Raw genomic sequence first — 15461 nt, 5'->3', positions numbered from 1 at the left:
TCCAGGTTGTGAGGGTTCTTAACGCTTCCAGGCTCACAGCTGCAGAGCTCCAGTAAGAACGGGGAGGTTCCATGGTTTCCAGGCTCCTGGCTCCAGTCTGCATAGTGGGCTGTGCCAGATTTACTGATCCTGGAAGCCTGTACTGCCCAGCACCCCGCCAGGATGGCAGGAAAGGTGTCAGGATAGTAGGCATGTTTCTGATGGAAACAATCAAATCTACCTATGCTTCATAGAAAGTTCATCCAACTTGAGATATTTCCACACAAAAAAAAATTTAGGGCTCAACATATGGGTTTTGTCAAAAAATTTCCAACCAAGGCTACTTACAGCTCACTGCTAAGTCATGTTTTTCTTTTAAAGAGTAAGTATCTTACTACAGTTTGTGGCTTGAGAATATAGCTTTATCCTGTACAGTGCAATAGTTCAGAGAGAAGTTATACCCTTAGGAAAGGCAGGTATATAAGCACAAATGTACTGAACCATGGCTGCATACCTACAGACCCCACTGATGTAAACTGGGATTCACATGTCTACATCTAAAATTTTGCAGCGCTGGTTGTTACAGCTGTATTAGTACAGCTGTATAGGGCCAGCGCTGCAGAGTGGCCACACTTACAGCAACCAGCGCTGCAAGTGGTGTTAGATGTGGCCACACTGCAGCGCTGTTGGGCGGCTTCAACGGGGGTTCCGGGAACGTGAAGCAAACGGGAAAGGCGACCAGCTTCCCGCGGTTTGCTCTCGCGTTCCCGGAGCCACCAGCAAACCGCAGAGAAGGAGACCTGCTTGCTCGGGGTTCCGGGAACGAGAGAGCAAACCGGGGAAGGCGACCAGCTCGCCGCGGTTTGCTCTCGCGTTCCCCGAACCACCCTGCAAACCGCAGGGAAGGAGACCTGCTTGCTTGGGGTTCCGGGAACGAGAGAGCAAACCGGGAAAGGAGACCAGCTTCGCCGCGGTTTGCTCTCGCGTTCCCGGAGCCACCCAGCAAACCGCAGGGAAGGAGACCTGCTTGCTCGGGGTTCCGGGACCGAGAGAGCAAACCGGGGAAGGAGACCAGCTTGATTACCAGAGACTTCCTCCTTCCACGGAGGTCAAGAAAAGCGCTGGTAAGTGTTTACATTGGATTACCAGCGCTGGATCACCAGCGCTGGATCCTCTACACCCGAGACAAAACGGGAGTACGGCCAGCGCTGCAAACAGGGAGTTGCAGCGCTGGTGATGCCCTGCAGATGTGTACACCTTCAAAGTTGCAGCGCTGTAACTCCCTCACCAGCGCTGCAACTTTCTGATGTAGACACCTTCAGTACTAAGCACTGAACATTAGGATGTGTGAGCAGGAAGATACCATCATGATGGCAACAATATATAGACAGAAAAAAGCACAAGCCTCTAACGCTAGAACTGAAGTAACTGCACTAGCTGCCAGCAAGCTGTCAGTCTCTTATCTCCACAGAGACCAGTCAGTAGGTCTGAGGACACACTACCTCGCAGGATCAGTTCCAAACCAACTCAATTCTGGCAGCTGTGTGGGAGTCAAGTCAGAGACAGTCTCACTTTGTCTAAATGAAGGGAAAAACACCACAAGTTCGCTCAGCCTGATTTTCCAGTGAACAGACCAGACCGTGTGAGATTCCTACTGAAAAGGCCCTATCCTCCATGGCACTGAGTGACCTCAGCTCCCATTGACTAGAAGAGGAGTTGAGGGTGCTCAGCACTGCTTTCAGAATCAGGCCCTAACCCTGGATTTGAAGAAGTTCTGACTCCAAACCCAGTCTGGATCCAGCTTTTGGAGCTTGTGCCGATCGCTACAATGGACTGATCTACCATATTAGCTCCCAAACTCCCTTACAGTTAGAGTATCACAACTCTGAATCCATTACCCAAATCTGCAGTGCAAGCCCATCTCTCAGACTAGTGGATGGGAGGGGTAATAAAACAAAAGACTGGGAAATTGGTGCTGCAGAAGCAACAACCCCATTCAGGTGACACAGGGACTAGATATTGCTGCCTTGATTTGGCAGACTCAAACCTTGACATGGTCACATCACGTTTCTAGCTAGAACAACTTGTGCTGTCTCTCACTGACAGGCAAAGACCAGCCACATGGAAAAGCATCCAGCCACACTGTTGGAGAAGGAGCACACCAGATCTTTGCATATAAAACAGATGTCCACTATTCATGTTGTTCTCTGTCCCTCTTTCCTTTAAATGTGGAAGCCAAAGAGCAAAGTCAAATTGGAAATTGTTTTCTAGTTGGACTTCAGCTGCTGTGCTGAGAACAGGATGGCAGGAAAGGTGTCAGGATATTATGAAAAGTCCATGTAATTAGTACCGAACAATAGTCTGAGACACTTTTTTTTCTTCACTCAAATTTTGTTGGGTGTTTGGATCTGTGGTTTTGGTTCAGCTCCTCGTAAAAAAACAAAACCCACTGACTACTGATAGTGCACTAAGGTGCAGATGCTGAAGTTAAGAGCCCTTCTCTCATGTCACAACACTGTGGCTTGTTCCACTTGTCAGGCTGGCAGGCCAGGTGCCAGCTCACAGCAAGGGCCCCATGTCTCAGGTGGACACTGACAGATGCATAGCTGGACTCTTGTGGGTTAATATTGATAAAATAGGTCTTATAAAGTATTCAATAGAGTCTAAACACTTTCTGATAATTCTGAGTTAGTACATGCATTAATCTTACCTGTAATATCTGTGTTCCATACAGTAATGTAATATTTGAGTCAGTGTACTGTGAGCCTCTGAGACCATATGAATATTTATACAGAAGAGGAACATTAATTAGTGTCAAGAGCTGCTATTCTGCAGAATTTGTTATGCCCTTCTTCAAAGAGGAAACCCATCGATCCCAGACAAGCTAGCAATGGATATTATAACTGGAAATTCCCTACGTCTGGACTGTGGAGTCATCAACAAAAAGACTAAAGATTCTTATTGTTGTTCTGCTCTCTGCCCCATGAAGATGCAAGTGGACTTCTTCCATCAGCTGAGTTTGCAACTCTGGGCACATGGTAGGGAGGGTGATAAAAACCCCAAACAAAAGAACCTAAGTAGCTCTATGCTGCTTTGAGTCTGTGGCAGTACAGGGTCGGGGGGTGGAGGCGAGGTGGTTCTAGGCATAAGTAAGAGATCCCCAGCTGCTTAGTCTGGGTTAGCCATAAACAGGGGTGAAAGTAATATTAAATTCTTACCAGTACGGGGCCTTGGCTACTGGCCCACAGAAGTGGCGGGGCCTCAGGTGGAAAGGGCAGGGCTGGGTGGGGGTCAGCGTCCCCCAGCTAGCCCATCCGTGCTGCCTGGCCCTCACTGCCCAGGGCTCAGGCGGTGATTTTAAAGCTGCTGGAGCTCTGGCCACTTCTGCAGTAGTGGTGGCAGCAGCTGGGAGCCCCGGACTCTTTTAAATTGGTGGCCCTGGGGCAACTGCCCCTTTCCCCCCCCTCCCCTGTCGGTGGCCTGGGGGGAGGGCAAAAGGGGCAATGACATTAAAGTGCTGCTGCAGCGTAGGATCAGTAGGGCTGCCGATGGGGGGTAGCGCTTTAAGGAGGGTCCTTTGCCATGGCAGTGCTTTAACATCCCTGCCCTTTTCCCTTCCTGCCTCGCACCCCCATTGGCAGCCCTGCCAGTAGGTCAGCAGTGCTGCCAATGGGGTGGGGGAAGGGGCAATGCTTTAAGGAGGGTCCTTTGCCGCGGCAGCACTTTTACATCACTGCCCCTTCCCTCCCCCGCCCCTCCCATCGGTGGCTCTGCCAGTAGGGTCCCTACCAGCAGGGCCGCCGACAGAGCGGGGCAAAAAGGGCAGCGATGTTAAAGCACTGCCACAGCAGCCCTTTAATGTTGGCTGGGTACGGGTCAGTACCAGATTCTTACTGATACACACCGTACTGGGCCGTATCAGCCCACTTCACCCCTGGCCCTAAAGGGCAAGTGGAGCTTGCAGATTACAGAAACTTGTATTGCTTTTTGAAACCTAAGACTGTAATACATTCATGTGTCTGTTTGTTTTAACCTTGTAAATAACTCTCTAATTTCCTTTTTCTATTTAATAAATCTTCATATAATAGATTATTGTAAGATTGGCTACCAGCATTGTGTTTGGCGTGAGGCCTATAGCGCAATTGACCTGGGGTAAGTGACTGGTTCTTTGGGATTAGAAGTAACCTGAATATTGCTGTAAGGGGCCATCTGTCATAGTGATACACTCACCTAGGGGGCAAGACAGATTGGTGTACTCAGAGGGACTGTTTGTGACTCCATATTAAGGCTGTTCGAGTGCCTGATGAGTTTGCCCTGGGTGAAGTTGGTTGGTGAAAACTAAGTTTAGAACTCATAACCAATTTGAGGTTAGTGCCTGGTTTTTAACAGTCTGTACTGAGGTTGGTACTTTTGCATCACTGTTGGGAGTGTCACATCACTGTAGGAATATAATGTTCTTTGTAGGTAGCCAACATGTGGTGTTTCATATTTATCAACCTGGCAACAGTCAATTATATGAAGAGCCCAAGAGTCCTCAGGGGTAGCAGCAGCAGCATTTCAATAAAGCAATTTTCAGTTCTTCAGTAAAAGCAGCGACTGTACTGAGCAGTCACTTTGTAGGGATGTGCAATCATCCCTTAGCTAAGAAGTTACACGCTAATTATAGGGCACTGAAAAAAAAAAACAGCCACAGAGTGTTATATTACCTGCATCTCTCTCTCGCTCTCCCTCCTCTCTCTCTTTGGAACACCATGCTGAGGCAAAGATTTTCCCAGGATAGAGAAAGTGCAAAAACTACATATAAAATAACATGATGGGTCTACGTCAACACCAGAAAATAAAAAAGTTTAACAAGTAAAGAAACTCAATCCTTGACTCATCCTGATGGGTGCATTACTGGTACCTAAGTGATACAAGTTCCCAAAACTCCACCAGTTAGATTTTTAAGTTTAAGCACAACTATGAGCAAAGGGCAGCACTTAAACTGCAGGTTGCCAGGACCTGCCCTGGGAGGGCAGCAATAATAATACAAATAATTGATAGTCAATACAGACTTTACTCAGAACTAGGGGTGTGCTACACTTCAAGCTGGCAATGTAATTTCCAGCTTGACTAGACATACCCACACTAGCTCTGATTGAGCTGGTGCATTAAAAATAGAGTGTAGGCAGGCTGGTGTGAGTGGCTAGCTCTCCTGAATATGTTCCTGAGGCATGTACTCAGGGTGGCTTGCCCCTTCTGCTGCTCACAGCTACATTCTATCAGAGCTAGCATGGAGATAGCTCCTTGAGCTGGACTTTACCCCTTCAGCTCAAAGGGTAGACATACCCTTTTAGAGGGAAATTCACCCTTCTAAAGAGGGTTAACACAAAATAAGGCCTAAGTGGAATTTAAGTGGTGCACACACCTTGTTGGATGAATTTCCTGAAGGGAAACATCCTGAAGGGAACTGAGCACCCACAACTATTTCATTGTGATCTAGAAATGTAAGGAATGGCCTAGAAGAGGTGGCGGGAGAGGTGGGAAATGGTTGGAGTGTATCATCCATGGAGAGCTGGTGAGGGACAGAGAAGCACCATTTCTCTAGACCTGATTGATACATCTGGACATGCAAAAATAAATAAACCCAGGGAACATAGAGGGCCTAACTCTCCATTACCCTACATGTTGTGTAGTCATTTCCACCAATACAAAGGGGATGGCTTTAAAGTGATGTCAGTGTGATCTGGTTGAGGTGCAGGCTAATAGAGAGTCAGGCCCAGAGTCCACGATGATGCACATGGATTTTATCTCTGTGTTGCTGGATGCACTGGGACAGACTTGCCAGATGCAATAAACACTTACGCCATTTATTTTCCTGTAGTGTTAGGAAAGCACTGAAAGGAGACAGGAAGAGAACAGCCAGCGGAATGCATTAAAAAGGAATCTTCAAAGAGAGCATGTGCTGTTCAGCACATACAAAGGTGAGGGCGCAGGTGTGCTATTATGAGTGTGTTGTATTGAACAAAGCAATTTGCAGGGCATATAAAATAAACAGACTGTACATGCTGAAGGCAAACATGAAAGAAGAGGAATGGAAATGGATCTGTAACAGAGATTAATGTGTTCAGCAGTGTTAGATTGGATGGAATATGAGCAGGAACACAATACAAGTTGCTTCTTGTTATGTGCAGCCAGTGTCACAATCCACCATTGTGGTCTATGCTGTCATTCACCTCAGAACTTAAATAAATAAAAATCACCTTTATGATCCAGATTTTAATAAAAGATCACAGGGCAATATAATCAAATGACCACATTAAAACAATCACAGACCTCTGCACTTTTGGACTTGTGCCTGAATTGGGGATAGAATCCAAAGAGGAAGGTTGTTCTTGTAATATATCTGGCCTGACTGAAGCCATGAGACATAGAAATCTCTTGAAAAGGCACATGCTCTTGAGATTTGCAGCTCAAAGACATGCAGACAAGTACAGAAAAGTTTCTGAGCTGATAAATCCTGGTTGACGCCACTAGTGAAAATTAGTTTGCCAGTCTTGATCTAGCCCTCATTTGTACACTTCTCAGAAACCCCAACCACGTGCCAAGATAGGTGCCCAGTGATGTGCTGCCAATGCTTTAACCAGGAGCTCTCACAAAAGTTTCCTCTTTAGCCTGTGATAAGCCACGCAGCGTCTACTCAGTAATCTGAAGTAGGTGGGGAGCTTGTCATGGGATTCTATTTCAGGACATTTTTTAAAATACCTGACACTTGGTGACACCTGGTCAAGTCCAAAAGCAAAAAGTTGCTCCTCTGATACATCTCATGAGCCTCAGGAAAAGAATCTATGGCAGCATTTAGAGAAGCCATGGAGACCACAAGAACTTTGAGAGACAAGGAAATCAATCACACTCATCCTTCAGTTTCAAGGTGGAATTTTAACCAAGAGCTCTTGAGCACCTCCTACAATACATCATTGCTGATGATGAGAAGCCTGGGCTTGGAATAACCAGGTGTGCCTTGGGTCTGGACCAATGTGATCTCGCAAAGAGCTGTATGGCAATGTTTGTATAATACTTGCTTACAGTACATCTGGCTCAAGCCAGTACTGTTTGTCCTTCACTTTCATGAGCACTAAATTCACTTCAGAATTTCAAATCCTCCTGAAGCCTGTTTGGAATATTTGACATTAAAATGATCAGTAATTTTTACAGTCCATCAAAATTCTTTTGAAACCTTTCTCTAAGACACATCTGGGCACCGGGGCTTAAATTCTGAATATTTTAACATATTTTGAGGAGACAAATGACATCTCTAGACTAAGCACCATGTCTAAGATGAAAAGCATCATACAGTTACTGAACTACATTAAAAGAACTTGACAGAACAAGTACATTGGAGACAGCTGCATTGCGTGTGGTTAAAGGAGTTGCTGGGAGAAAGCACCCAGAAACACACATTGCCGCAGTACACATAAACAGAGAACAATTTACAGTGAACACTGAAAACAAAATGAATCTAAGAGTTAGCTCATTAATGTTTGTCTGTTATTTTGTTCTAATTAAAGCATGAGTTTAGATAGTGTTATATCCACTAACAAAAGAAAGCCATGATCTTAATCATTACCACTTGTTTTAGCTGTTAGCTAGTCACCATAAGGAAATGTAACTGTTTCATGTTGCAATTACATCATTATAAGCAATTTAAGTGTCATTTTATCTCACTGTACAACATATTTAATACACGTCTAATCTACCATGAATATTGTTGCTAGATCTTGGGCTTTGTTTTTAAAACACAAGAACACAGGACATGGAAAACAGGAACAAGGTCTAAGAAGCCCACATAGCTTTTCTTTTATGTTCCTGGTTTTAAGCAATATTGTTTCTTCCACCCAAATAATTATCTAGCTCTCCTCTACAGTGTCCCCAGGTACTGGGAGCTCTGTAAAGCCAAGATCTAAGATTAGACAGTGAGGTTAGATGTTATTATGAGCTTTGTTGACTCTGATGGAGTTGCTACCTGCATACACTGGATATAAATGTAGCCCCTAGTCTTTTCCAAGGAATACAGATGTAGCTTACCTAACCTTTTTGAACATTGTAGAATCAGCCACATGGAGCCTCAGCAGCAGCTACATCTCCCTTTGCTGCAGGGGGTTGGGGGAGCAAGCCTTCAGCCTATCCCTGCGCCCCAAACTCCCTTGTTCATTAAGGACTGCTCTTCCACTGAAGTCCAAGAGAGTTAAGGGTGCTCAGTCCCTTGCAAGCTTGAGAAGGAGCCCAATGCACAAGGAAACTCTACACAACACTTTAGGATAGTCAGTAATGAAGAATATTGCACCCAATGGAAGCATCGGGGGAACCTAGATAGAGTGTCACAGAATGATGTAATTATTCATTCAATTAAATATGAACTATTGTAATGTGTATATAGTTACCCACACTGCATTTTGGCTGATACTGGCTGTCATTCTGCTTGGTGAGAAAAAATATCACTCCGTATAATCCACATTGCAATGGCAGCCGTTTCCTGTGTTGTCTGTAGGCCACAGCACTACCACACGTCTGCAACCATGGCTGTTTGTCCCGAATACTGGACTTGCTATGAAAATAGCAGTGGTTAGTCACACCTCACTGGACTGGCCAACTAAACTGTAACAAGATGGATTGCTCAGTCCATGAAGGTGAAGAAGGGAGCTGCTCTCCCCTAAACAGCATCCAGCCCAAGGTAAGACCTGATTAGAGTCACTGAGCTTTGCTACTGATTGCAGTGGGCTGAGGATTTGACTTTACTCTGTGTGCTGGGACTGAATAACAAAACACTTGAGGACATTCAGTCACTTATCATAGGTCGCAGCTGAATTAATATGATTTTCACAACAGCACATTTCAGCAGCAGGAATTAATGATACAGTCTGTTGGCCTCTGATCCATTAGACTACAACTGTTCAACATTTCACCAATGAATGGCTGAGCCACATGTTTAGAATGACACAGAAAAAAATAACCCCAGTCGCTGCTTTGATGCCTGTCATTATTCCTTAGATGGATCCCTTAAAGCTCTGTTTGCAGCATTTTGAAAGTCTAAATTTAAATCCCTAGGAAAATATTCATTTTGATTCATGTGTGAATGAGAGCTATGTAGCTTTGAGTCTCCCACTCTAGATTTAGAACTCAAGGTCAATTTAAGTGTGGCAGAACTGTAAACAGCAAGGGTCTGATTCTGATCTTATTTACACCAGTGTAAATCAGAAATGACTCAGTTGAAGTCACTGGAATTATACTAGTATAAAATTGCTGTAAAAAGTGAGCTCAGAATTAGGCCCAAAATCTTGATACCACATTGTGATCTACTGTTTTTTCTAAATTATTAACTTTTCTATCTCCTAGCCTTTATTTTCACTAATTATACTTGGGACACTTTTATATTATTTGTATTGTGGTAGAGCCTAGCATCCTCAATCAGAGACTAGGGGTACTGAAAGACATTGAACCAAACTGTAAACCCTGTATATGACGGAAACCCCCAGCATCCCTAGTTCCAGCAGATATGTCAGAGACTAAGGGTTTGTGTTCACTATGGAGATAAATCGGCGCTGCTGCAATCGAAGCAGCATCATCAATTTAGCGGGTCTAGCGAAGACATGCTCAATCAATGGGTAAGCGCTCTCTCATCAATTTTTGTACTCCACCTCAACAAGATGTGGAAGCAATATCAGTGGAGAAGCATCTCTCGTGGACATAGTGTAGTGTGGACCCCGCGGTAAGCAGCTCTAAGCTATGTCGACTTGAGTTACGCTACTAACGTAACTCGAATTGCGTACCTTAAATTGACCACCAGCTGTAGTGTAGACAAAGCCTAAGGGTATGGCTACATTTGGAATTTCAAAGCGCTGCCGCGGCAGCGCTTTGAAGTGTGAGTGTAGTCAGAGCGGCAGTGCTGGGAGAGAGCTCTCCCAGCGCTACATGTAAACCACATCCCTGACGCTTTACAGCGCTGTATCTTGCAGCGCTCAGGGGGGTGTTTTTTCACACCCCAGTTGCAGCGCTGTAAAGTGTGAGTGTAGCCAAGCCCTAAGACTCCTCTGTCCGAGGCACTGCATAGATACAGCTTTTCAGCCCTATCAAAACACTTTAGAAAGGTGGGTAAGAGTAGTAAACAACACTGAAATATTACACTGGGAAATATTCTTTATTCTGCTGCAAACTTCCTGCTTGATCTTAGTATAGGTCACAAAGGGTACATCTACACTGGAATAAAAGACCTGCGGAATGGCTGTGGTTGGCCTGGGTCAGCTGACTTGGGCTCACGGGGGTCAGGCTACAGGGCTAAAAATTGCTAGGTAGATGTTTGGGGTCAGGCTGGATGTATGGTGACCAGATAGCAAGTGTGAAAAATCGGGACGGGGGTGGGGGCTAATAGGCATCTATGTAAGAAAAAGTCCCGAATATCTTGACTGTCCCTATAAATTCAGGACATTTGATCTCCATAGACTGGAGCCCAGGCTCTGGGATCCTCCCTTTTGCAGAAATTTTACAGTCCCATAGTCTGAGCCCCACAAGTCTGAGTCAGCTGATCCAGGCCAGCTGAATTGCTGTGTAGACGTTCCCAAAGGGTCAAAATTTCAAAAGCACCTATGTGACTTAGGTGCCAGGTTTTTAAAAGGTATGTAGGCATGTAACGATGAAGATAGGTTCCTAGTGGGATTTTTAAACATGCCTAGGCACCTATTACTATTGAAATCACTGGACTTAAGCACCTAAGTGCTTTTGAAAATCCCACTAGAAGTCTATCTGCATCTTTAGGCACCTAAATACTTTTCTGTCGCTCCCTTAGGAGCCTCAGACTCATTGAAAATCAGTGAGATTTAAGTCTTTACATCTTAGGTTCTCAGTTTTGAAAATAGGACTTAGGCACTTTTGGAAATTTTTGCCCTTCATCTTTCTATTCCTCAATTCCCCCATCTGCAAAATGGGAATAAAAGTTCATGTTCTCACAGGGATGATGTGAAGATAATTTAATGTAAGCGAGGTGCTAAGCATTCCCAAACCAAAATACTTAATTTAAAAAATCTAATTAAAATTGCTAAGAGACAACTATCGTCTACACACCCCAACCAATTAAAAGCAAGAAAATGGTGCACGAAGAAGCATGTAAATCTTATAGTCGCCGCACAATAAACACACACATTATTTGTGAAATATGAAGAAATACATATTTCATCAGCCCTCAAGGTTGCAAATAAATTTTGAAAATGTGAACCCTAAGGGCTCAAAAACCAGAAGGAAAATAAAGGAAAATATATATTTGAATGTCATGATTTTAAGTCAGTCTCAGTATTTTGGGTGGAATGACTCATGATGTGTGTTTGGGGTTGGTAATAATGTATTAAAGATGACATGAGATGCAAGGCAGTTGGGAGAAAGGCCTGATATCTTGTAAAATTGGTCAAAGCGAGTGTTTTTGGCTTCTGTTACTATCCACTTTCTAAGTAATGTCACTGTATAGAATAAATACAGGTTTTTCTACTGAGCAGAGAACAGGACAGGAAAAGCCATGTTTATTATGTTAATGTAAGATAATTATAGTACAGTAATGATGAAATACTGTGTACATACACTGACATTCTTATTGAAATGTTACAGGCTGTTTCACAGGCACATTAACTGGAATCAAGATATCAGTTCATTTCAGTTAATACTGTGCTTAATAGCATTACCGGATGTTCTTTTGATATCTGCAGCAAAATCTGTATTTTATCCAGTGCTTCTTGAAAATTAGTTTTTTTTTTAATCTGCCAAATACTGAATTTTTGATGTTGTGATAATTACAGGTGCATTCAGCTCAACATGCCTAATCTGTGTTAAAACTGGCAGAATGAGAAAGACCAAAACTACTAATTACTGAGGCATGACACTGCTCACATAGATGAACTAAAAACCCATGTTGTCCTTGTCTGTATTGGAAATATTCAAATGTATTTTATGCATTGTTCCTGCTCCACTAATGCTACCAACAGTGGAAGTGTTCGTGTAGACAGAATGCAGGTGTAGACAATACACTAAGAACTCCTGTGAACCATCTACACTAGAGCCTTGTGCTGTAGCATCCTTAAAGTTGGAGAAGAGGGTTCGGGAGTGGTACAGTCAACGGCTGGAAGGCTCTATGAGCTGCATAGTAGGTTAGCCAGGGGCTTAAGCTCACCTTATTCATGAAAATATTCTCCTTGAACTCAATAGGCCAAGCTGCATTCATCCTTACATCAGTATAAATTCCAGAATCAATTAACTTTGTCTCAGTTTTTGACCCCCCCTGGCCCTGCCCCCACTCCATCCTGTCCATGAGGCCCAGTCCATGAGGCTCCACACCTTCCCCGCCCCTATTCAAACCCTTCCCCAAAGTCCCCACCTCAACTCTGCCCCCTCCCTGCCCCTATTCCGACTCCTTCCCCAAATCCCTGCCCCGGTCCCACCTCTTCTCCGCCTCCTCCCCTGAGTGCACCATGTTCCCACTCAACCCCCTCCCTCCCAGGCGGGAAACAGTGGGAGGTAGGCAGAGGAGTGGGGACGCGGCGCGCTCAGGGGAGGAGGAGGTGGGGCAGGGGGAGTGAGGGTAACTTGGCTGCGAGTGAGTGCAGAGCACCTACTAATTTTTCCCCATGGGTGCTCCAGCCCCGGAACACCCACAGAGTCGATGCCTAAGTAATTAAGAGCTTGGGGGTAGTGGCAGGGTGCCTAATGGGAACAAGGATATGGAAGTAGAAATTACAACATCCAAGGAGGAAGTCAAACTCAGACAGCTTAATGCGACTAAATTGAGGGGCCTGGATAATCTCCATCCAAGAATATTAATGGAACTGGCACATGAAATTACAAGCCCAATAGCAAGAATTTTTAATTATTATGTAAACTCAGGGCTCATACCCTATGACTGGAGAATTGCTAATATAGTTCCTATTTTCAAGAAAGGGGGAAAAGGTGATCTGGGAAACTATAGGTCTGTTAGTTTGACATCAATTGTATGCAAAGTCCTGGAACAAATTTTGAAAGAGAAAATAGTTAAGGTCATAGAGGTAAATGGTAATTGGGATAAAATACAACATGGTTTTACAAAAGGGAGATTGTGTCACACCAACCTGCTCTCCTTCTTTGAGAAGATAATTGCTTTTTTAGACAAAGGAAATGCAGTAGAGCTAATCTCTCTGCATTTCAGTAAGGCATTTGATACAGTTCCATATGGGAAATTATTAGATAAATTGGAGAAGGTGGGGATTAGTATAATTGAAAGGTGGATAAGGAACTGGTTAAAGGGGAGACTACAATGGGTCATACTGAAAGGTGAATTGTCAGGCTGGAGGGAGGTTACTAGTGGAGTTCCCTAGGGATTGGTTTTGGAATCAATCTTATTTAACATTTTTATTAGTGACCTCAGCACAAAAAGTAGGAAGGTGCTAATAAAATTTGCGGATGACACAAAGTTGGGAGATATTGCCAACATGGAGGAGGACTGGATTTTCATACAAGAAGATCTGGAAGAGCTTGAAAAATGGAGTGATAGAAATTAGATAGAAATGCAATAATGCAAAGTGCAGGTTTATTCATTTAGGGACTAACAACAAACTTTTTCAGACTTTTGGAGACTTTTCAATTGGAAGTGACAGAGGAGGAGAATGGAGAAAGACCTGAGTGTATGTGATATGGCAATGAAAAAGGCTAATGCTGTCCTAGGATGCATCAGATGAGGTATTTCCAGTGGAGACAGGGAAGTATTAGTACTGTTATACAAGTCACTGGTGAGACCTCATCTGGAATACTGCTTGCAGTTCTGGTCTCTAATATTTATGGAGGGGATGGTATGATGGGACTGCCTACAATGGCATGGAGTTGATCTGCTGCTAGCAGCAAGTATCTCCAACAGCCGGTGATGGGACACTAGATGGGGAGGACTCTGAGTTACTACAAGGAATTCTTTCCCAGATATCTGGCTGGTGGGTCTTGCCCACATGCTCAGGGTCTACCTGATTGTCATATTTGGGGTCAGGAAGGAATTTTCTCCCAGGTAAGATTGGCAGAGACCCTGGGGTTTTTTTTTGCCTTCCTCTTCAACATGGAGTAACTTGAAGGTTTAAACTAGTGTAATTGGTGGATTCTATGTAACATGAAGTCATTAAATCATGACGAGAACTTCAGTAACTCAGCCAGAAGTCAGGGGGCTATTATAGGAGTAGGTGGGTGAGGTTCTGTGGCCTGCAATATGCAGGAGGTCAGACAAGATGATCATGATGGTCCCTTCTGACCTTAAAGTCTATAAATCTAACAAGATTTGGCACCTCTAGTCAAATACATTTTCAATATTTTCTCAGAAGAAAGAGTCCTACAAAGTTAAAGAAAGACTATATTTATCTCATGCCAGCTGTTGATAGGCCAATCATTGATGTTCTTGGGCCTACAAGCTAATTGGGCTATTTGAGATTGAAATGAATTTTCTCTTGCTGGGTATCCCTGAGGGAGGACATTCCTGATACCTGAAAAGTACAGCATGAGTCTAGTTTTAGGGCTAGATTTTGTAAAACCTGGCTTCCCTTTGTGTGCCAGCAGTCTGCAGGCATAATTAATATAACCTACCTGTCTGAAGTGCCTGGTTGTGTCTTCATATGAGCAGATTCTGCTGACTTCCATAGAATCACAGCTATGTGACAGGAGAGTCAAGCCTTTTCCTATAGCCATACTGTAAGGCCTAAGGCCTTTGTCTGCAGCCATATTAGGAGAGCAGCAGCCACTAGCTAAGAAGCAGAAAGTCACATCCTCACATTCCAGCTAAATTACTTTAAAACAATGTAATATTTGGCTGTTAAGAAGGCAATTCTGTCCTAACAGCACCCACTTCCATCAGATAAAGAAACAGATCTGAAGATGGTTAAAGAAAACTTAGTTTTATAGCATTCTGTCTGGCAAGAAATCACTTACCAATAGTTGTGGCTGTAAAATCCTCATTTCTTTATTGTTTTGTCATTATAGTCCCCACTTCTCTATTGTTTGTATAATCTGTCTGGTTCTTTGATTGTTTCTGTCTGTTACATAGTTAATTTTGCTAAGTGTAAATTAATTACGGTGGTGGGGGCATCATATCTCAAGTGTTCCATCTCCACCTCCAGCTGTGGCCAGTCTCTGACAGGGCCGCCCAGAGGATTCAGGTGGTCTGGGGTCCTCAGTAGTGAGGGGCCCCTGCTTCGGAAGTAATTTGGCGGTGGGGGGTCCTTCCACTCCGGGACCTGCCGCCGAAGTGCCCCGAAGACCTGCAGCGGGGGTCCCTGTCGCCGAATTACTGCTGAAGACCCAGCTCTTCGGCGGCGAGTCCTGGGGTGGAAGGATCCCCCACTGCAGATCTTCGGGGCACTTCAGCAGTGGGTCCCAGTGCGGAAGGACCCCCTGCCGCCGAATTACCGCAAAGATCCGGAGCGGAAGAAGCTCCAGGGGCCCCAGCCCCGCGAGAGTTTTTT

This window comes from Gopherus evgoodei, chromosome 8 (genome assembly GCF_007399415.2).
Source record: "Gopherus evgoodei ecotype Sinaloan lineage chromosome 8, rGopEvg1_v1.p, whole genome shotgun sequence".
In the NCBI taxonomy this organism is placed as follows: domain Eukaryota; kingdom Metazoa; phylum Chordata; order Testudines; family Testudinidae; genus Gopherus; species Gopherus evgoodei.
Note: the sequence above shows the minus strand (reverse complement) of the source record.